Below are 22,734 nucleotides of genomic sequence, written 5' to 3'. Positions count from 1 at the left end.
TCCACTTTGGCTCGAATAAACCAAGGGTTGTCTTTTGTAGTTTATTGCTTGTAGGACTTGGCATAGGAGAGGGGTGAGGGTGGTATGAGATGTTCAAGGCACGATGAACAGCAACAGGAGGACACTCTTGACTAGGCTTCTCCGAACAGGCTTTATGCCAAGGGTTACAAGAAATGGGCAGCACCGAGACCCTGGTAGAGCTTCTGCTGGCACTTATCCTTAACCCCTTCAATACAGGGCTTTTATACCCACCTAAATACCGGGCCTATTCTGGCACTTCTCTCCTACATGTACAAATCATCATTCTTTTGGTAGAAAATTACTCAGAACCCCCAAACATTATAAATGTTTTTTTTAGCAGACACCCTAGGGAATAAAATGGCGGTCATTGCAACTTTTTATCTCGCACGGTATTTGCGCAATTATTTTTCAAACTCCTTTTTTTTTTTTTTTTTGAAAGAAAAATGGTTTCATGAATAAAAAAAAATAACAAAACAGTAAAGTTTGCCCATTTTTAATTTTTTTTTGTAAAATATGAAAGATAATGTTACGCCGAGTAAATAGAATACATGTCACACTTTAAAATTGCGCACACTCATGGAATGGCACCAAACTTAAAAGTATCCATAGGCGACGCTTTGAAATTTTTTACAGGTTATCAGTTTAGAGTTACTGAGGAGATCTAGTGCTAGAATTGTTGCTCTCGCTCTAACGCACGTGGCGATACCTCACATATGTGGTTTGAACAGTGTTTACATACGTGGGCAGGACTTACTAGTGCGTTCGCTTCTAAACGCAAGCTACCAGGGACAGGGGCGTTTTAAAAAAATATATATATATATATTTTTTTTTTTTTCTTGATCACTTTTATTCCTATTATAAGGATTGTAAACATCCCTTATAATAGGAATAGTGTATGACAGGTCCTCTTTATGGAGAGGTGCGGGGTCAATAAGACCCCACATCTCTCCTCCAGGCTGGAAAGCATGAGAAAAAAAATGTCACTGATCTGATGCCTTACTAGCCGCAATCGCGTCTTTGTTTACTTCCGGGTACTTGGGCGTGACGTCATCACATCGCGCCCGGGCCTCCGATGGTCATAGAGATGACTGGTGACCATCTGGTCACCAGTCATCTCTATGCTTCCCATCTGGCGCCGGACGATTGCATGGGAGAGCCCGGAGAAGCACAGGATGGTGGCGGGAGGGGGGCGATGTCCCCTCCCGCCGCCTATAAGAACGATCAATCGGCGGAACCGCCGCTATGATCGTTCTTATGGTGCACAGAATCGCCGCCGGCAAACAATGATATCTGAGAGATGCCTCTAGCTGCACCCATCATTTAGTTATCCCCTCACAAAGCCCAGGACGTCATATATTGTCCACCCGGGATGGGAGATCCCCTCTGTGGACGTCATATGACTATGGGCCGGTAAGGAAGTGGTTAAAAGCCACACAGTCACTTGGATCCTGATCTGATCTCAGGTCTATTCTCACAATGTCTCTCCAGGACAGCGGAACTCCCTCCGTTCCCTTCAGGCGTGTTTATGCTTTCGGGGGAACTGCTCAGTTCCTAACTTCCACCAGACGCTCCTCAGTGTGGAAAAGATTAATACAATACCACAGGACAGCTTCCACCAGGCCTTCTCCAGTGAGCCCTCAAACCATATCCCTCAGTGAGACTGCTTGGTTAGCTTCACAGTCTCTCTTATATAGGGAAGAATTCTCAGAAGCTGAAAGATCATATAGACCGGTGATGATGAACCTCGGCTCCCCAGATGTATTGGAACTACAGAGCATCATGGGAGATGTAGTTCCAAAACATCTGGGGTGCCGAGGTTCACCATCACTGCTCTAGACTGACAATATAGGAGAAGTTGGTAGTAATGCCATTAGTCGTACATTGTAGAGGAGACCCTGAATGTCTCTTCTACAAAGCGTATCGATGTACATATTGATTATGTAACTAGACCAAGGAGGGGATTTTTTTTGGAAGGTTAGGTGGATCCACGATCTTAATACATTACACCCAATGGGTTTAAATGTAGATTTGGAACCACACTTGTTTTTATAGTATTTGCAAGGTGTTAATTATGTATATTTGGACTCTGATACTGCCCACCCTCCACACTTCTCCCCTGTACATAATAGTGCCCACTGTCATACCCCCCACACTCCTCTCCTGTCCATACTGCCCACTGTCATACCCTTCGCACTGCTCTCCTATCCATACTGCCCACTGTCATACCCTCCACACTCCTCTCCTGTACATACTGCCCACTGTCATACCCTCTGCATTCTTTTCCTGTACATACTGCCAACTGTCATACCCTCCGCACTCCTCTCCATACTGCCAAATGTCATACTCTTCATACTCCTCTCCTGTACATACTGCCCACTCTCATACCCTCCACACTCCTCTCCTGTACATACTGCCCACTGTCATACCCTCCACACTCTTCTCCTTTACGCACTGCCCGCTGTCATACCCTCCACACTTCTCTCCTGTACATACTGCTCACTGTCACCCTCCACACTTTTCTCCTTTACACACTGCCCACTGTTATACCCTCCACACTCCTTTTCTGTACATACTGCCCACTGTCATACCCTCCACACTCCTCTCCTGTACATACTGCCCACTGTCATATCCTTCACACTCCTCTCCTGTACATACTGTCATACTCCCCACACTCCTCTCCTGTACATACTGCTCACTGTCATACCCTCCACACTTCTCTCCTATACATACTGCCCACTGTCATACCCTCCACACTTCTCTCCTATACATACTGCCCACTGTCATACCCTCCACACTTCTCTCCTATACATACTGCCCACTGTCATACCCTCCACACTTCTCTCCTATACATACTGCCCACTGTCATACCCTCCACACTTCTCTCCTATACATACTGCCCACTGTCATACCCTCCACACTTCTCTCCTATACATACTGCCCATTGTCATACCCTCCACACTTCTCTCCTATACATACTGCCCACTGTCATACCCTCCACACTTCTCTTCTGTACATATTGCTCACTGTCACCCTCCACTCTTTTCTCCTTTACACACTGCCCACTGTCATACCCTCCACACTCCTTTTCTGTGCATACTGCCCACTGTCATACTATTCTCCTGTACTGACTGCCCATTGCCCACAATCCTCTCCTGTAAATACTGCCCACTGTAATACCTTAAACACTCCTCTGCTCTACATACTGCTCACTGTCATACCCCCCACACTTCTCTCCTATACATACTACTCACTGTCATACCCCCCACACGCCTCTTCTGTACATACTACTCACTGTCATACTCCCCACACGCCTCTCCTGTATATACTGCCCACTCTCATACCCTCCACACTCCTCTCCTGTACATACTGCTCACTGTTATACCCTCCAAGCTCCTCTCCTGTACATACTGCCCACTGTCATACCCTCCACACTCCTCTCCTATACATACTGCCCACTGTCATCCCCTCCACACTCCTCTCCTGTACATACTGCCCACTGTCATACCCTCCACACTCCTCTCCTGTACATACTGCCCACTGTCATACCCTCCACACTCCTCTCCTGTACATACTGCCCACTGTCATACCCTCCACACTCCTCTCCTGTACATACTGCTCACTGTTATACCCTCCAAGCTCCTCTCCTGTACATACTGCCCACTGTCATCCCCTCCACACTCCTCTCCTGTACATACTACCCACTGTCACCCCCTCCACATTCCTCTCCTGTACATACTGCCCACTGTCATACCCTCCACACTCCTCTCCTGTACATACTGCCCACTGTCATACCCTCCACACTCCTCTCCTGTACATACTGCCCACTGTCATACCCTCCACACTCCTCTCCTGTACATACTGCCCACTGTCATACCCTCCACACTCCTCTCCTGTACATACTGCCCACTGTCATACCCTCCACACGCCTCTCCTGTACATACTGCCCACTGTCATACCCTCCACACTCCTCTCCTGTACATACTGCCCACTGTCATACCCTCCACACTCCTCTCCTGTACATACTGCCCACTGTCATACCCTCCACACTCCTCTCCTGTACATACTGCCCACTGTCATACCCTCCACACGCCTCTCCTGTACATACTGCCCACTGTCATACCCTCCACACTCCTCTCCTGTACATACTGCCCACTGTCATACCCTCCAAGCTCCTCTCCTGTACATACTGCCCACTGTCATACCCTCCACGCTCCTCTCCTGTACATACTGCCCACTGTCATACCCTCCACACTCCTCTCCTGTACATACTGCCCACTGTCATACCCTCCACACTTTTCTCCTTTTTCACACTACCCACTGTCATACCCTCCACACTCCTCTCCTGTACATACTGCCCACTGTCATACTTTTCTCCTGTACTGACTGCCCACTGTCGTACCCTCTGCATTCCATTCCTGTACTGAACACCGTATACGCTCCCGATCTCCTAATTCTATTCCATCAGTTTATTATGTAGGATTCAGTGTCAGAGGGAGCAGCCAAGTGAGGGAAACACACAGGTGGAATGTAGGAGGAGAGAGAAGGCGGCACAACAAAACTATTTCAATGGAGCGTAGAACAATTGTACATCTAGAGCCGAGATGGTCAACTTAAAAATTATAAAGGGCCTCCAGTGCAACACCAGATATGCCCACAGGGTGGCACAATGACATGTTTTCATATGCTGTGTGCAATGCTTTGAGTTAGGCAGGCCATTAACAATAAATTGCCTGTAACACTGAAATATCAGTCCTGCTGCATTTCTATCCATGTGCTGTCACACACCGAGGAGAAAGACCCCCATATTGGTGTCCTTGGGGTAGATTCAGGTAGCTACGCTATAAGTTACGGAGGCGCTGCATAGTGTATTTACGCTACGCCTCCGCAACTTACAGGAGCAAGTGCTGTATTCACAAAGCACTTGCTCCGTAAGTCGCGGCGGCGTAGCGTAAATGGGGCGGCGTAAGCACGCGTAATTCAAATGGGGAGGGGGGGGCGTGTTTTATGGTAATATGTGATGACCTGATGTGATTGACGTGATTTACGAACGGCGCATGCGCCGTCCGTGTACATATCCCAGTGTGCATTGCTTCCAAGTACGGCGTAACAACGTATTGGTTTCGACATGAACGTAAATTACGTCCAGCCCTGTTCGCGAACGACATACGCAAACAACATAAATAATTCAAATTTCGAAGCGGGAACGACGTCCATACTTAACATTGGCTGCGGCCTCCTAATAGCAGGAGCAGCCTTACGCCGAAAAAGCCTTGACGTGAAAAACGAGCGCCGGGCGCACGTACATTTGTGAATCGGCGTATCTAGGAAATTAGCATATTCTACGCCGACAACAACGGAAGCGCTCCTAGCGGCCAAAGTTATATTGCACACAATTCTACGCCGCCGCAATCAAGTTACGTTGGTGGAGGAAGCCTATTTTTTCAGCGTAACTGCCTTTGTGAATCGGCGTAACGCTACGCGGGCGCGGAATTCAAATTACAAAAGGTATGTGAATCTACCCCCTTGTTTATAGAGTAACACTAATCTACTTACTGATCAGTTCTGCCTGCAGAGCATCACTCCACTCCGTACTATTTACTTCTCTCTGCAGAGCATCACTCCCCTCTGTTCTAATCACTCCCCTTCTGTATTAATTACTTCTCCCTGTAGAGTATCACTCTTCTCCTTACCGATCAGCTCCCTCTACAGAGTATCACTCTTCTTACCGATCAGTTCCCTCTGCAGAGTATTACTCTTCTCTGTACTGATCACTTCCCCCCTGCAGAGTATTACTCTTCTCCTTACTGATCACTTCCCTCTGCAGAGTATCACTCTTCTCCATACTGATCACTTCCCCCCTGTAGAGTATTACTCTTGTCCGTACCAATCACTGCCCTCTGCAGAGTATCACTCTTCTTACCGATCAGTTCCCTCTGCAGAGTATTACTCTTCTCCATACTGATCACTTCCCTCTGCAGAGTATCACTCTTCTCCGTACCGATCACTTCCCTCTGCAGAATATCACTCTTCTTACTGATCACTTCCCTCTACAGAGTATCACTCTTCTCCATACTGATCACCCACGCACACAGACAAGCAAGCATCACCTGTCTCCGCTCCTTTGGGGGAGGGGAGGGTGATTGCATTTTGTCACGCTCACCTTGGGTGCCGCAGGACCATGTTCCGGCACAGCGCACCAAGTCGGCATAAGATCCAGGAAGCAGCAGAAGGGGCGCATGTTATGGGTGGGCATTAAAGGACTCATGGGCATGTTCTTAGATCCTGTGCCAGGCAGTACCAGTGACGCCCAATGTGGGCTCTATAGCCCGGCCCGTGTATTACATTATTATATTACACACCTACATGGTTTACAGCCGTCCTGATCCTGATTAGATATTCCGGGACATTCATACATGGGTGGGATGGACGGGGTTATTAGTCCAAACTCTACCGAGATAACGGCTCTATTTTCAGACTGTGATAAGAAGGTGATCTATAATAGTGGGAGTCACCCCCCCTTATCTATAGGAAAGCTGCCCCCCTTATCTATAGGAAAGCTGCTGTCACCACCCCCCCCCCCCCCCACATCATTGCATGTACTAAGGAAGAACAAAGGAGGAAATATTCATTATTGTGGTTTCCCCGACTGATAGGGACAGACAGAAGGTTTCCTTATTACGTAGGTGTCACGCAAGAAAATACGTAGGCTGCCATTGCTCACCCCCCTCCTTCAACCGCTTCAGTACCGGGCACTTTTACCCCCTTCCTGCCCAGGACAATTTTCAGCACATGTAGGCAGTATAGCAGTGGTGTATTTAAGTTTTGTGCTGCCCTAGGCCTGACTAAACTTGTGCAAACCCCTAATTTAAATATGATCCACCCCTTCCTGTCAAGGTCACACCCCTTCCTGTTTAAGACCTGCCCTGATATTTTCTAGTGGGGACACTAGTGCTGAGGGCCTTGCAGATTCCCTTCATCTGCAGAGATTTCCTCTTACTTCCTGTTTGGCTATGGGGCAGGAAGTTAAGGGAAATTAACGGATGTCCAAAAAAATAAATAACAGGGGCTAAAACCATCCCTTACTCTATGGGGGCACCAGACCGATTTGTCTTGTAGCCCAGTCCACCTCATAAGACTCGCGCTGCACTAAAAGTGTAGCGCAAGCCGGCGGGGACTCTTTTCGTGCTGCCCCCCCTGCAAATTGCTGGCCTAGGCCTGGGCCTTGTTGGCCTAGGCCAAGATACAGCGTTGCAGTATAGATGGGCAGCACTAATAGGTGGCACTGGTGGGCACTGATAGGTGACACATATTGGCGGCACTGATCAACACTGACTGGAAGCACTGATGGGCACTGATAGGTTCCACTGGTGTGCACTGATAGGTGGCACTGATAGGCAGTGCATATAGGCAGTATTGATGGACAGCACTGATTAGCACTGACTGGCAGCACTGATGGGCGGGACTGATGGGCACTGATAGGTGGCACTTATGGGCAATGATAGGCAGCACATATGGGTTGCACTGATTAGCAGGCACTGATAGACAGCACTAATTAGCAGGCACTGATAGACAGCACTGATTAGGTGGAACTGATGAGGAGGCAATAATATGCTACACTGATCAGCACTGACTGGCAGCACTGATGGGCACTGATAGGTGGCACTGATTAGGTGGCAGTGATGAGGAGGCGCTTATGGGCAATGATAGACAGCACATATAGGTGTCACTGATGGGCGGCACTGATTAGCAGGCATGGATGAGCACAGATAGACAACACTGATGGGCATTGATTGGTGTCACTGATGGGCACTGATTAGTGGCACTGCTGGGGCTAGATTGATGATCAGTGCCCTGATTACCTGTACTCTGTTACCTGCCGCTGATCGTCTCTCCTCCCCTTGCACTAACAGAGTGTGAGGAGAGCTGAAAAGTGGCACTTCCGTGTTTACATGTGATTGGACACAGCCGATCACATGGTTAAAGAGCCACGTCATTGGCTCTTTACGCAGATCGGGGTCGCGCCGTGTCCTAGAAACATGGCGTGACTGCGATCCCCACGCTGTGAGCCCCCAAACAAGAGGGGATCCCGCCCACCATCATTTTACTGTATAGTGGTCGGGGAGGTAGTTGAATGCTGGTTGCCTGGCCTGTCATGTTCATCCCCTGGCTTCAGGGCCCCTGCCTCGGTTCACACAGGTAGCCATGGAAATCGGGACTGATGACCTGTCAAAAATATAGCTCCCGATCCTTGCTAACGATTGGTAGTCAGCAAGACTGGCTCCTGATCATGTGACCACTGTGCTAGCCAATCACAGCGGTCACTGATGCTTCCAGGAAGGGTTTAAACATGCCATACCTTTTGTTATATCTTTTAATCCTGCCAGAAATCCAGGGCTGTCCTGTGCCCGCTGCCTGCCGCTACCTTACCCAGTACACCTCTGTCAAACTACTGACTTCACACTTTACTTTCCGGAAACTCTCAAGTTACTTGCAGAGGCTTTTCTCCTCGCCCACCATAGCTATATCTGGTATAATTAGCCACTGTGCCATGCCAATCCCAGCCACTGTGCCATGCCATCAAATGCAGCCACTGTGCCATGCCATCAAACGCAGCCACTGTGCCATCAATTTTTACCACTGTGCCATCAATTGTCGCCACTGTGCCATCAATTGCCACCACTGTGCCCATCGTCACCACTGTGCCCTGTAAGATGCTGCCAGATTGCCCCCAATGCCAAACGCACCCACTGTGCCATCAATTGTCGCTGTGATGCAATTGCCTATATATGCTTCAGTTTAATTCTCCCTGCTAATTTAATGCTGTGGGTTACAGGTAACAGGTGTTTTCATGTGTGACATCTATCTCTGTAAAGACTGTTCATATGTTAAATAAGGCTGGCTTTTGAAAGGCCTTTAATTGTGTGACAACGCTGTCTACAGCCTAGTGATGCTCAGAGGTGTTAATAGGTGTCAAACTGGATGCAGACGAAACGTCTGCCTAAGAAACTCAAGGGTGTGAAGGTGGTTTGTTGTTATGCTGTTTAAGGAATGTGCAGTGATTAGACATGATAATTGTCGGTCGGTGCCGACCTGTCTAGAATGTTTTAGTAATTAGCCTTAGTGTGTGATTAGGGGGGTGGAGATTTCATTGTTGCTTGAATGTCTTGGACTGTATAAAAAGCTGAGAAGAAAACCATTAAAGTGTGTGTTGTTCCAGCAGTAAGCTTGGCATGTGTGGCTTATTGGGTGATCCCAGGAATATCCCTCCTCGTGGAATATTGGGGGGATTACCTTTATGGGAAGAAGGGAAGACTTTGACGGGGATATCATTCTAATACCGTCACAATTGATTGGCAGCAGCGGGATTTTCCCTTCTATTCCCCTTTACACCCGGATTCCAAGCAGACACTGGAAGAACTACTGGAAGTTCGTGGAAGGATTGCTAGCAACAAAACCAAGCGGGTCATCATAGCAGAATTAATGGAGCTAGACCAGGAGGACGGGATTGCAGCAACGCCAGCAGTACAAGAGATGGAGACACCAGTGATTCAGGAAGAGGAATCACCAGCCAACAAGCTAATGAGAGAGAAGCTAGCATGGTTCGGTCCAAACCCAACGGCGGATGTGGTGCTGAAAGTGATGGACCTGTTAGCGGAGGAGGCTAAACAAATAAGAGACGCAGAACTACAGGAGGCTAAACAAATAAGAGACGCAGAACTACAGAAGGATAAACAAATAAGAGACGCAGAACTACAGTTAAAACTGGCAGCAGTCCAACAAGCAGCCGCACATTCTCCGAACAGTGAGTACAGCACAGCAGACACAAGGAAGATTCCGTTTAGCGCTTTTAAAGCTTTTGATGAAAAAGACTGTGAAATTGATAACTACCTGGCAGACTTTGAGCGACAATGTAACCTGCACCGAATAGCTAGAGGAGAGTGGGTTGCAATATTGTCAGGCAAACTGTCAGGCAAAGCTTCTGATGCTTTCCGGACCGTGCCAGATCAAGATATCCATAGCTACGCCCGGGTTAAAGAAGTGCTCCTGGCTCGTTATGCAGTAACCCCAGAGTCCCACCGACAGAAGTTCAGGGACTCACGCAAAACCACGAAAGACTCTTACGTGGAATGGGCATGCCAGTTATCCCTGTCGGCCTCTAACTGGGTTAACAGCAGCCAGGCCACCACCGCAGAGGACATTTTGCAACTAATGCTCCTGGAGCAATTTTACAATCACATCCAGACGGACGTCAAAGACTGGGTGAGAGATCGCAGGCCCATGACTCTACCAGAGGCCGCGAAGTAGGCGGATGAATATGCGGATACTCGCAAGACGAACCAGGTCACACCACAGGTACAACCTTCACGACCAACGGTGCCCTCACACCCACCAGCCGCTAGATACCAACCTCCTAACAGACCGGTGACATCTAGCCCTCGCTATCCACGCCAGGAGGACAACGAACAACGCTGCTTCCGGTGCAAACAGCTGGGTCACTTCAAGCAGAATTGCCCCATGAATGACAACACCAGGTCAAATTGGTCTCAACCTGGGTACCGCCCACCAGCAGCAGCCCATTGTGTAGACTCGGCTTGGGATCTCCAGGAGCTGGGTCAGGAGGAACCATTGGACACCCTTTACGAAGTCCTCACGGTACAATCTGTTATTACGGACAACAGGGAACACCATTGTCAGCCGGTCATGGGCGACAGCCATGAGCCGGAGGGGCCTTGGAGGGAGCTGGGCAGAAAGAGGCACCGCTGGCTACCCCCCAAGAAGAAGAGGTCCTGGAAGCCGTATAACAAGCTGACCTGGGAGGAGAAGAAGAGACTGGAGGAGAGGGAGTCGCAGCGGGCGTCCCAGATGCGGGCCAAGATGTTCGCCAAGGGCCCACCGGTGGCCCCTTACACCACCACCCAGTTCCTGATGATGAAGGACCACGTGGAGAGCCTGCAGGACATGAGCAAGCAGGATCTGATCCGTGAGTACATAGAGCTGGAGGAGTGCATAAGCCGCATGGAGGAGGAGAACAACCACCTGAGGTCACAGCGGGCTGACCCCCCAGGCTCCATGAACTGGAGATGGAGCTGGAGAAGCTCAAAGAGGAGAACCGGCGGCTGCAGAGAGGAGCAGGGGGTGGCTGACCCTATGGGGCACTGATTCCCCCCCCCCCTCTGAGCACCAGTGCTACAGCATTTCAACAAATATAACTTTTTCTTTTTATGAATCTCCTGTGATTGTCACTTCAGAGCCATAACCTGCCCCTCCCATAGCGGGACACCTAGACGGCGGCGCACAGACCCATTCGCCGTCTTCACACTGACTTCTGGTGACTCTGCAGATCGCACAAAGACTTGGGGACTGACCGGCGTGTGATCTGACGACCCGGTGGCATACCTGAGTCGGGAGCAGTTGCCAAGGGAGGTCAGTTATGCCAAACGGAGTTAACCTCGGACTAAAAGCTCTGAACCTGTCAACCCTACTGGACCAGGGAAGGTCCAACCGGGTTTGCCGGAGCAGGGAGAAAAAGGGGGGCCATTGTGATGCAATTGATTATATATGCTTCAGTTTAATTCTCCCTGCTAATTTAATGCTGTGGGTTACAGGTAACAGGTGTTTTCATGTGTGACATCTATCTCTGTAAAGACTGTTCATATGTTAAATAAGGCTGGCTTTTGAAAGGCCTTTAATTGTGTGACAACGCTGTCTACAGCCTAGTGATGCTCAGAGGTGTTAATAGGTGTCAAACTGGATGCAGACGAAACGTCTGCCTAAGAAACTCAAGGGTGTGAAGGTGGTTTGTTGTTATGCTGTTTAAGGAATGTGCAGTGATTAGACATGATAATTGTCGGTCGGTGCCGACCTGTCTAGAATGTTTTAGTAATTAGCCTTAGTGTGTGATTAGGGGGGGGGTGGAGATTTCATTGTTGCTTGAATGTCTTGGACTGTATAAAAAGCTGAGAAGAAAACCATTAAAGTGTGTGTTGTTCCAGCAGTAAGCTTGGCATGTGTGGCTTATTGGGTGATCCCAGGAATATCCCTCCTTGTGGAATATTGGGGTGATTATCTTTATGGGGAGAAGGGAAGACTTTGACGGGGATATCATTCTAATACCGTCACAGTCGCCACTATGCCCTGTAAGATGCTGCCAGATTGCCCCCAATGCCAAACGCACCCACTGTGCCATCAATTGTCGCCACTGTGCCCTGTAACATGCTGCCAGATTGCCGCAAATGCCAAACGCACCCACTGTGCCATCAATTGTCGCCACTGTGCCCTGTAACATGCTGCCAGATTGCCTCCAATGCCAAACGCATCCACTGTGCCATCAATTGTCACCACTGTGCCCATCGTCACCACTGTGCCCTGTAAGATGCTCCCAATGCCAAACGCATCCACTGTGCCATCAATTGTCACCACTGTGCCCATCGTCACCACTGTGCCCTGTAACATGCTGCCAGATTGCTCCCAATGCCAAACGCACCCACTGTGCCATCAATTGTCGCCACTGTGCCCTGTAACATGCTGCCAGATTGCCCCCAATGCCAAACACACCCACTGTGCCATCAATTGTCGCCACTGTTCCCTGTAACATGCTGCCAGATGCCATCAATTGTCGCCACTGTGCCCTGTAACATGCTGCCAGATTGCCCCCGCCCGGCACTTACCTTTCTGGGGGGTCAGCCATCCTCCTTCCACCGTCCCTCGATGTCTTCTCCCGCCCTTGATGACGCTTCAGCCAATCAGGTTACCGGTAACCAGAACCGGTGAACCTGATTGGCTGAGAGGCTTGTCAGTGTTAAGATTTCAGAGCCGCTGGCTCTGATAGGCACTTCCAAAGCCAACCAGCTGCCGTTATTCAGATGGCCAGCGCTCACCAGGGGGCCGGCCATCTGAATAGTGGGTGGCAGCGACAATACATGGATTCATGCAATGCATGAATCCATGTATTGTATTTAGTGGGGGTGCAAGAGAGAGAGGGGGCGGCGCTCCTGCGCCCTCTATGGACGCACCGCCAATGAATCTTGGTGTGCTATGTGTATTTCTTCCAGATCTGTGCAGTAATCCAGTGTGAGACTTCCTCTAATAAAGACCGCTCACTGCTGCTCTCTCTTTTTGTAGAGAGGCCGGTCTTGTCTCCGCCCCCTCCTGTCGTTTTTTTGCAGGCAGCCTGTAGTGGGCAGAGCAGGGGTATGCAATTAGCGGTCCTCCAGCTGTTGCAAAACTACAAGTCTGCCCATGCCTCTGCCTCTGGGTGTGGCTGTCAGAGTCTCACTGTGCCTCATGGGACTTGTAGGGCTGGAGGTCCACTAATTGCATATCCCTGGGGTAGAGTATGCTGGGCCCCTCCCACAGCTCTGCTCTGTGTCTCGGCTATCTCCCTGAACAGTCTCTATGCAGGAGTAAGCACTGATGACAGGACTGAGTCCTTTTTAGTAGCTATCCCACTCAGGAATACTACTGGCTCCTGCGCCCAAAGGGCATAGCGTCACTAGGCCCCTAAGCTCAGGTCAGTACTCACAATGTCACAGGATCACTGGAGGCCTCCTTCCAGTATGCACCGGACACTCTTCAGTGAGGGAGAGGCTGATGCTCACAATGCCACAGGACAGCCAGACCCTTTTCAACTTCCACTGGGCACTCTTCAGTGAGCTCCCCAAACCAGGTCCTTAGGTGAGGGTTCCTTTAATTAGCTTAAAAATTGGATCTTTAGGAGTAGATGCCCCAGCTATGCCACAGCTGGGACCTTAATGAATATTAGCTGACATCAGGAGAACTGCTGCAGATGAGGGTAGCCCCCACCCAGACGGAACTCTGCTGTTCCGAATCTCAGACTATTTATATGCCTCTCCAGCCACCTGCTGGGCACACCTTCCCAGGTATTGGCTGAAGCACACAAAATATTGTATAAAAGAAATGCACAGTCCCCAAAAGTGCAACTAGTAAAAAAAGGAGGTCTCCCCGGATCTCCCAGAAAGAGAGATGTGGGGAAATAGGGGATTTTAATGTGCCAAAAAAAAGAGGTACTGTCTGTAACGGAATGGCCCGTGATACCCAGAGACTTTTGAAGGATGCGGGGTACTCCTGTGTCAGCTTCACTAATGACTCTTGGGTCTAGGGTCATCCTATATCCAATAGGTGCATAGGATGACTGAGAAATGATATCATGAATTACATGAGATGGGACAATAATGATAATTCATGTATTGCAGGATATCTTGAAATATTACAAGTGTTTTATTCTGACCCCAACAGGTCAATAGGACAGTATTCATTCATGTGGGGACACAAAGATTGTTGAGGTGCTAATTAAGTCTACCTGGCTGTAATTATAAAAGCTTGCTGTGATTGCATTCTATTGTCTATTGTGCTAATTAAGTCTGCCTCTCAAGAACCTTTGATTGTGTATGCTAATGACACTGTATTGTGTGAAAGTTCTATTGATGATAGATATGTGTTGGCAGTCTGAAAGGTCAGATGTCTGACCTTTTAGGTGTAGTGGATTAGCATGTCAATTATGTTTACTAAAGGAATGTGTTTTATGTAGCAGGTGGGAATAGCTTATCGCAGAGTCAGAAAGTCTGTCTAAGATGTGGATTGAGGGGGACTCGTTAGCACCCCTTTGTGTAATGTTGTGGGTGGAGTGAGGCATTGTCCAGATTTCTTTTCTAACTGTACATAACCAGCTGAGTTTACCATTAAAGTGTTCATTCGTTTGGAACCAGAGAACAGAGCTTGTGTCTCGTTATTCTGGGGGGGAAATCCAATGGGTCGTATCTGCTGGATTGTGGAGTGTCGGATAAGCTGTCTTGGGTTGGTGGAATGGAATATCGTAAATGGTGTTAACCCCTGACCGTTACACTGTCATATACAAAAGCAATATAGAGTAAAACCAACAATGGTTATTATACACCATTAAAATCTAGAAATAAATTAAAAAAACACGTAGTAAACGCTACCAGGCTTGTTATACAACCAACAAAGCACTTGGAGGAAACAAGAGGTGATGGTATTGACGCGTTTCGCCCGAGATGGGCTTTCTTAGGATCCAATTCATATTCACAGCTTTTTTCACTGGTAAGTAATACAAACAATACTAACACAGAATTACTACAGATTTATACATGCCAATCCAAAATAAAGAGGAAAGTGCCACTGTGCCATGCCAAACGCAGCCACTGTGCCATGCCATTGTCGCCACTGTGCCCATCAATTGCCGCCAGTTTGCGCCTAAAATCCCGCCTGCCACTTACCTTTCTCGGTCAGCCATCCTCGGATCGATACCTCGAAGTAGTCCCGCCCTTGATGTCGCTTCAGCCAATCAGGTTACCGGCAGGGGCGGACTGACAACTCATGGGGCCCCCGGGCAATAGAAGATTATGGGGCCCCTGGGCTTACAGATGGCCACCATGCCAGGAGGCAGTGCAGAGGCAGGGCAGCTAAAATCGCGGGATTTTCACATCAAAAGCATGTTGGTTTCGGACATATCAGGGACAGATGTAAAAAAAACATAGATTTGTACATACTATCCCTGGTTTTACTGAGCCTGGCAACCCTGATGGAGCCCCCTAGTGGCATGGGGCCCTCGGGCAGTGACTCAATGGTCAGTCCGCCCCTGGTTACCGGTAACCAGATCCGGTGAACCTGATTGGCTGAGATGCGTGTCAGTGTTAACCAGGGAACGCACACCCCGTGTGTCCCCTGGTTAGCTATTTGGAAGCCGATTACAGCCCTCAGGCTGTAATCAGAAAGCCTATCAGAGCCGTTGGCTCTGATAGACACTTCCAAAGCCAACCAGCTGACGTTATTCAGATGGCCGGCACTCACTAGGGGGCGGGCATTATGAATAGTGGGCAGCGGCGACAATACATAGATTCATGCAATGCATAAATCTATGTATTGTATTTCAGTGGCGGTGCAGGAGAGAGAGGGGGCGGCGCTCCTGCACCCTCTATGGACGCACTGCCACTGGCTATGAAACCGTATTGGTCCATTTGTGTACCAGCATTGGCCTACAGTGCATCCGGAAAGTATTTACAGCGCTTTTTCCAAATTTTTTATGTTAAAAATCGATTAAATTCATTATTTTCCTCAAAATTCTACAAACAATTCCCCTTAATGGCAACGTGAAAGAAGTTTGTTTGCAACTGTTTACAGCCTCAAGTCTTTTTGAGTATGATGCTACAATGCTCGGCACACCTATTTTTGGGCAGTTTCTCCTTCTTCTTTGCAGGACCTCTCAAGCTCCATCAGGTTGGATGCGGCGCGTCGGTGCACAGCCATTTTCAGATCTCTCCAGAGATGTTCAATCGGGTTCTAGTCTGGGCTCTGGCTGGGCAACTCAAGGACATTCACAGAGTTGTCCTGTAGCCCCTCTTTTGGAATCTTGCCTGTGTGCTTAGGGTCGTTATCCTGTTGATGAACCCACCCCCCAGCGCTCTGGAACAGGTTTTCATCAAGGACATCTATGTACATTGCTGCATTCATCTTTCCCTCGATCCTGACTAGTCTCCCAGTTTCTGCTGCTGAAATACATCCCCACAGCATAATGCTGGCACCACCATGCTTCACTGTAGGTCTGGTATTGGCCAGGTGATGAGCGGTGCCTGGTTTCCTCCAGACATGGCGCTTGCCATTCAGGCCAAAGAGTTCAATCTTTGTTTCATCAGACCTGAGAATTTTGTTTCTCATGATCTGAGAGTCCTTCAGGTGCCTCCTGGCAAACTCCAGGCGGGCTCATTTGTGCCTTTTACGGAGGAGTCGTTTCCGTCTATACACAGCGGGAGCTGATCGGCGGATGCCGCAGACTTGATGTCCGCCAGCACCTGTCGACAGGGCTGTCTTAATGAGAGGGCACACCTGGGCACTGTCCAGGGGCCCCAGCTGCATGGGGGGCCCCTGCACTTTCCCCAAAGCAGCTGGTCCTTGAGCCCACGCTGCCCCGAAATTGGGGGCCCCATGATGGCACTGAGAGTGATAGATACACAGGGGAGGCAGTCTACCTCCTACCTACGTGATGTCTGTTTACCTGCACTGTCATCATTGTAGGGGCCCCAGAGCATTTCTTTGCCCAGGGGCCCGTGATGCTATTAAGACGGCCCTGCCTGTCGATCCTTTGTTACTGAAGGAGAATGGCAGTCTGCAGTTCTGTCAGGAGGGAAGACATGGATCCTGTGTTCCTGCGAAGCAGTAACAAGGATCCATGTCTCCCCTAGTAAAAGCACCTCCTCCACAGTACACAGAAAACACAGGCTAGGCACACAGTTAACCCTTTGATTGCCCCTGATGTTAACCCCTTCCCAGTGAGTGTCATTAGTACAGTGACAGTGCATATTTTTTAGCACTGATCACTGTATTAGTGGCACTGGTCCCCAAAAAGTGTCAGTTAGGTGTCTGACTGTCCGCCGCAATATCACAGTCCTGCCAGTCACTGCATTACTAGTAACAAAAAAATCTAGAATTTGTAGACGCTATAACTTTTGCGCAAACCAATCTTTATACGCTTATTGGGATTTTTGAAATACATATTGGCCTAAATTTATGAAGACATTTTTTTTTTACATTTTTTTTATTGGGTATGTTTTATAGCAGAAAGTAAAAAAAATATATATTTTTTGTCAAAATTGTCAGTCTTTTTTGTTTTTAGCACAAAAAATAAAAACTGCAGAGGCGCTCAAATACCACCAAATGTAAGCTCTATTTGTGGGAAAAAAGGACATAAATTTGGCCTGGTCATGAAGGTGGGGGTAAATCTTCTGGAGGGCAAGTGGTTGAATAAGGGCCACCTCTGTGACACAGACTGAATGACCTCACTAATTGAATTCCACACTGCTATTATTTTGAACACGCCCCTCAATTATTGATTTATGCATGACATGACTGCTGGGTCTGTTGGTTTTCTATTACTCTACTACACCTACTAGTAAATTATTTGCCATGTAGAAACATTATTTATACCAAGAACAGTAATTGATCTGGTGCGTGGTGCTGGACGGCTATTATTTTGAACACAACTGTATTCTTGGAGTGTCTGGTGCCAATGTCACATCCGGTGTGCCGCGTGGAGCAGCAGGAAGATGAGCGGGGTCCAGACTGGAGCAGAGCAACCAGCAGATGGCACTAGGGTGACCATGTGTCCCGGATTGCCCGGGTCAGTCCCGCATTCTGCAGGTCTGTCCCGGGCACCTTCACTCTGGGACAATACAGTGTCCCGAAATGAAACTGACACAGGTCCCAGCGTGAACCCCTCAGAGCTTAAGATGTGACACCTCCCCCCCAACTAGTGAAGAACTACAGGTCCCAGCATGAACCTGTGAAATCTATGGGGTCACACCCTTAGATCTCAGGGGTTCATGCTGGGACTGGCAGTCCTTTACTTTGGGGGGGTGTGACCTCCCCAAAGTGAAGGACAACAGGTCCCAGTATGAACCCCTCAGAGCTGAAGATGTGACCCCCCCCCCCGCCCCCCAAATAGTGACTGTAACGGAACCCCAAATGGACAGGGGTTTAATCCGTTCACGATATTCCATTCCACCCAAGACAGGCTTATCGACACTCCACAATCAGGCCAAACGAACACGACCCATAAGAATTCCCCCAGAAACGATACACACAGCTCTGTTCTAGTTTCAAATGAAAAGACTCTTTAATGGTTAGCTCTCAAGTTTTATATACAGTTCAAGCATGAGAGGAACAATCAAACTCTCCACCCACACCTCACACCCTGGGGGGGCATCAATACACCTTCAGATGGCTAATTGCTAAACATTCCAGACATTTTGGCGCCGGTCTATAATTAGATGACCTAATCACTGCACCTGAGAAGTCACATTCCTTCATTAACAGAATTCAAACAAAACACATCACACAATGATTTCCCTCAATCCACATCTTTAGACAGACGGTCTGTCTGCTGGGACTTGTAGTCCTTCACTTTTAGGGGCGATGATGACCCCCAAAAGTGAAGGACTACAGGTCCCACCATGAACCCCTCATAGCTGAACATGTAACCCCCCTCCAACCAATGAAGAACTACAGGTACCAGGATGAACCAGTGGAAATCTTGATGGGGTCACAAAAAAGGTATAAAAAATAATATTTTTTAGGAAGGGGGAGGGAGGGGGTGTGTGTCCCTGAATGGCAGTTTTGGAAATGTGGTCACCCTAGATGGCACACATGGTGTGCAACAAGTGACCGCTGTAAAGGAGGGTGGAGTAGGAGACTGGAGAGAGAGGGAGAGAGGACTGAGTTGGCAGAGGATCAGCAGAGCTGGGGAGCAGAGCAGGAGAAACTAGAAGATGTCACATGTGTTGAGCAGTGTGGGAGCGCTATAGCGGGGAGTCCGAGCATGGACCGGAGAGGGAGGAGGAACAGCAAGCCAGAGGATCAGCAGAGTTGGGCTTACTACTGAGTGGTAGATCAGCAGAGCAAGGGGTTGCTACTGGGTTGGGCATTAGCAGAGCTGGGGGTACTACTGAGCAGGAGATCTGCTGAACGAAGGTACTAATGAGCTGGGGATCTGCTGAGTGGGGGTACTTCAGAGCCTGGCTTCTCCAGGGCCCCTTTAAAACAAATAAACAATCAACACGCACAGGGCATTTGCCGAGCTTCATTAACTACAGTACTGGGGACCCGAGCCATAGACGAATGGACGTCCACAAGGTGGCTCTACAGGTCCGGGAGGCCGTCATACACGTCCTCGGGCCTCCGGCCACTGGGGGGCGCGTGCGGCGGCTTTTCTTGCGCGTACCTGCTGTGTCACTGAGGTGCCGATGCGCGTGCCTGGCGGCCACAATGTCCGCCAGGTACCCGCGATCGGCAGTCCACAGAGCCAGGGACGTGGATCTCTGTATGTAAACACACAGAGATCCACGTCCTGTTCAGGGAGAGGAAACCGATGCTGTGTCCCATTGTACATAGGGACACCCATTGGTCACCTCCCCCAGTCAGTTCCCCTTCCCCACAGTAAGAATCACCTAGCAGAGAACACATTAACCCCTTGATCGCCCCCTAGTGTTAACCCCTTCCCTGCCAGTCACATTTATACAGTAAACAGTGCAGTTTTATAGCACTGTTCGCTGTAAAATGTGAATGGTCCCAAAAAATTTGTCAAATGCGTCGATATGTCCGCCTGCAATATCAAAGTCCTGACAAAAATCGCAGATAACCGCCATTAACTAGTAAAGAATTATTAATAAAAAAAAAAAATCATGATTCTATCCCCTATTTTATAGGTGCTATAACTTTTGCGCAAACCAATCACTATACGCTTATTGCAATTTTTTTTTACACCAAAAATATGTAGAAGAATACGTATCGGCCTAAACTGAGAAAAAACAATCGTTTTTTTTTTTTTAATTGGGATATTTATTATAGCAAAAAGTTAAAAAAATATTGTTTTTTTCAAAATTGTTGCTCTTTTTTTGTTTATAGCGCAAAAAAATTAAAACCGCAGAGATGATCAAATACCACCAAAAGAAAGCTCTATTTGTGGGGAAAAAAGGACGTCAATTTTGTTTGGGAACTACGTCGCATGACCGCGCAATTGATAGTTAAAGTGACGCAGTGCCGAATCGCAAAAAGGGGCCTGGTCCTTTACCTGCATAATAGTCCGGGGCTTAAAAAGAGTTGTAAATAAAAAAAAAATCTTTGCTGAAATGACTGTTTACAGGGTATAGAGACATAATAGTTAACTGATTCCTTTTAAAAACGATTAAAAATAGATAAAAATCAATCATATAATGTACCTGTAGGTTTCTAGTTTTGTTTTTGCATGTTGTTTCCTGCCTCTCTGCTGTACAGAGCCACAGAGCCATACAGGGCAGTGATGGTTTGGAAAACGAAACTGATTGGTGCTGTGGGGTTTTAGCCCAGGTTCACACTGGTTACGATTTGGTACGATTTGAGAGCGATTTCACATGTCAAATCGCATCTCAAATCGGCGGCATTTGCCGCAAATTGTCGGCAATGGCACCGTCCTAATCGGTGCGACGCCGCATCTGCGGCGCTGCACCAATTTCAAAGAGTAGTTCCTGTACTACTTTTTGCGATTTCGGGCCGCAATTTACATTGAACCCTGCACAGATGTCTCCTAAATCGCGGCAAAATCGCGGCAAAACTGCAGCCGCGAAATCGATTTTGAGTTAGCAGCAGTGTGAACCTAGCCTTAGACACACAGTAATCACACCTCCTTGATTAGTGACCACAGAGAGAAAGCTCCCAGTACTGTGGTCATCAGGAAACAGACAACCAGGAAGTGTGGAGATCAGAGAAGAATTACAGCAACTTCAGAGCAAAAAACGAACAAGTGAAGACATGAAAACAGCACTGCATTAAGGTAAAGGAAGCTATTAATGTAAAAAAAAAAAAAAAATTGTTTACAAACCCTTTAGGTGGTTAATATACATAGTGAGAACTAGGGGTGTCAAATTTAATCGCTGCATCGGTGCATCGCGATTCGGGTGTCCCCGATTCGGCACCGATGCATGCGACCCCAATAATCGATGTTTAGCCCCGTCCCCCCGCCCACCATCCACCCGCCCCCTCCGCTTCCGTCTCAGATGTTACCTTGTGTGCAGGGATTTCAGGGGCTAGGCCTCGGAGTGGGTGAAGGGGCGGTGCCGAGGGTGAAAAAATTCAGTCATCCCGGCCTATTGTCTACCACACTCTTATGGGCAGAGTAAAAGGGGTGTGACGTATCTGGGAGTGGAAGCCATTCGTATTCATGCAATTTGCATTCCTGAACCCGCCCCTTTGAGTCATCAGCAAGATTTCATTGGCGGGCGGGGAGAGATCACAGCCAATAGGCCTCCAGCGCTGAGAGATAGAGAGAGAGGAGGGGGTTCGGGCGGCGGCAGTGCGTGCGGAGGCGGGGCAGTTTGAATACTGCTTTATGGAAGTTGTGATCAGAGTGAGCGATCTGTGTGTCCAGAGAGAGCGAAATATATATCACCCAGGGACCGACCTAGCGGGGAGAAGGAGAGGGGGGCATACTTGGGATGGGAAGGACAGTGCATGGAGGAGATAGTGCTGGAGGAGGAGGACGTGACATGGAGGAGAGGAGGAGGAGGAGATGGGACATGACTAATGTATAACAGATGGACTTATTCTATTAACCAAATAACATCCCCCATTAACCTTACTATAGTAACTGAGACCACACCAGTGTTGGAGTTAAAAACAAGGCCGTAGCAGCCTAATTTATTAAACATATATATATATATATATCAGCCCTCAAAATTTCCACTCGCCTACTAGCATTTGGCGAGTGGATTTAAGCCTGGGGGCGAATGATGACAGGGCTGCATGACCAATCTCCCTCCAATCTGTGCCTACACTTAGAGTCCCGATGAGATTGGCGGCCGAAGAGGAAAGGTGGCATGCTCGGGAAAAGTAGTCTGGTGAGCCGCGCACAGGCAGAGCAGTAACAAGGTGCTCTCCTTACAATTCTCATTAAGCCATGGTACCTAACAGTATGACCTATCTGAGCCTGCCCCCTCCCCCGGGTCCCCGACCAATGTAGCTGGAGAGCAGAAAGTAATGAGTGAGGTGGAGGATGCGAAAATTACCACTCCGGTGCAGCGCTCACTGAAAAGTTGCCCTGACATGAGAGCGGCAGCCTTCTAGTTTGTGCAGATTTCTTCTCCTTGTGCTCTATGTAAGTGTCCAGCAGTTCAGCCTGAGCACTGTGAGCAGACTGGTCTCAATGTGTGC

Source organism: Rana temporaria, chromosome 3, assembly GCF_905171775.1.
Source record: "Rana temporaria chromosome 3, aRanTem1.1, whole genome shotgun sequence".
In the NCBI taxonomy this organism is placed as follows: domain Eukaryota; kingdom Metazoa; phylum Chordata; class Amphibia; order Anura; family Ranidae; genus Rana; species Rana temporaria.
Note: the sequence above shows the minus strand (reverse complement) of the source record.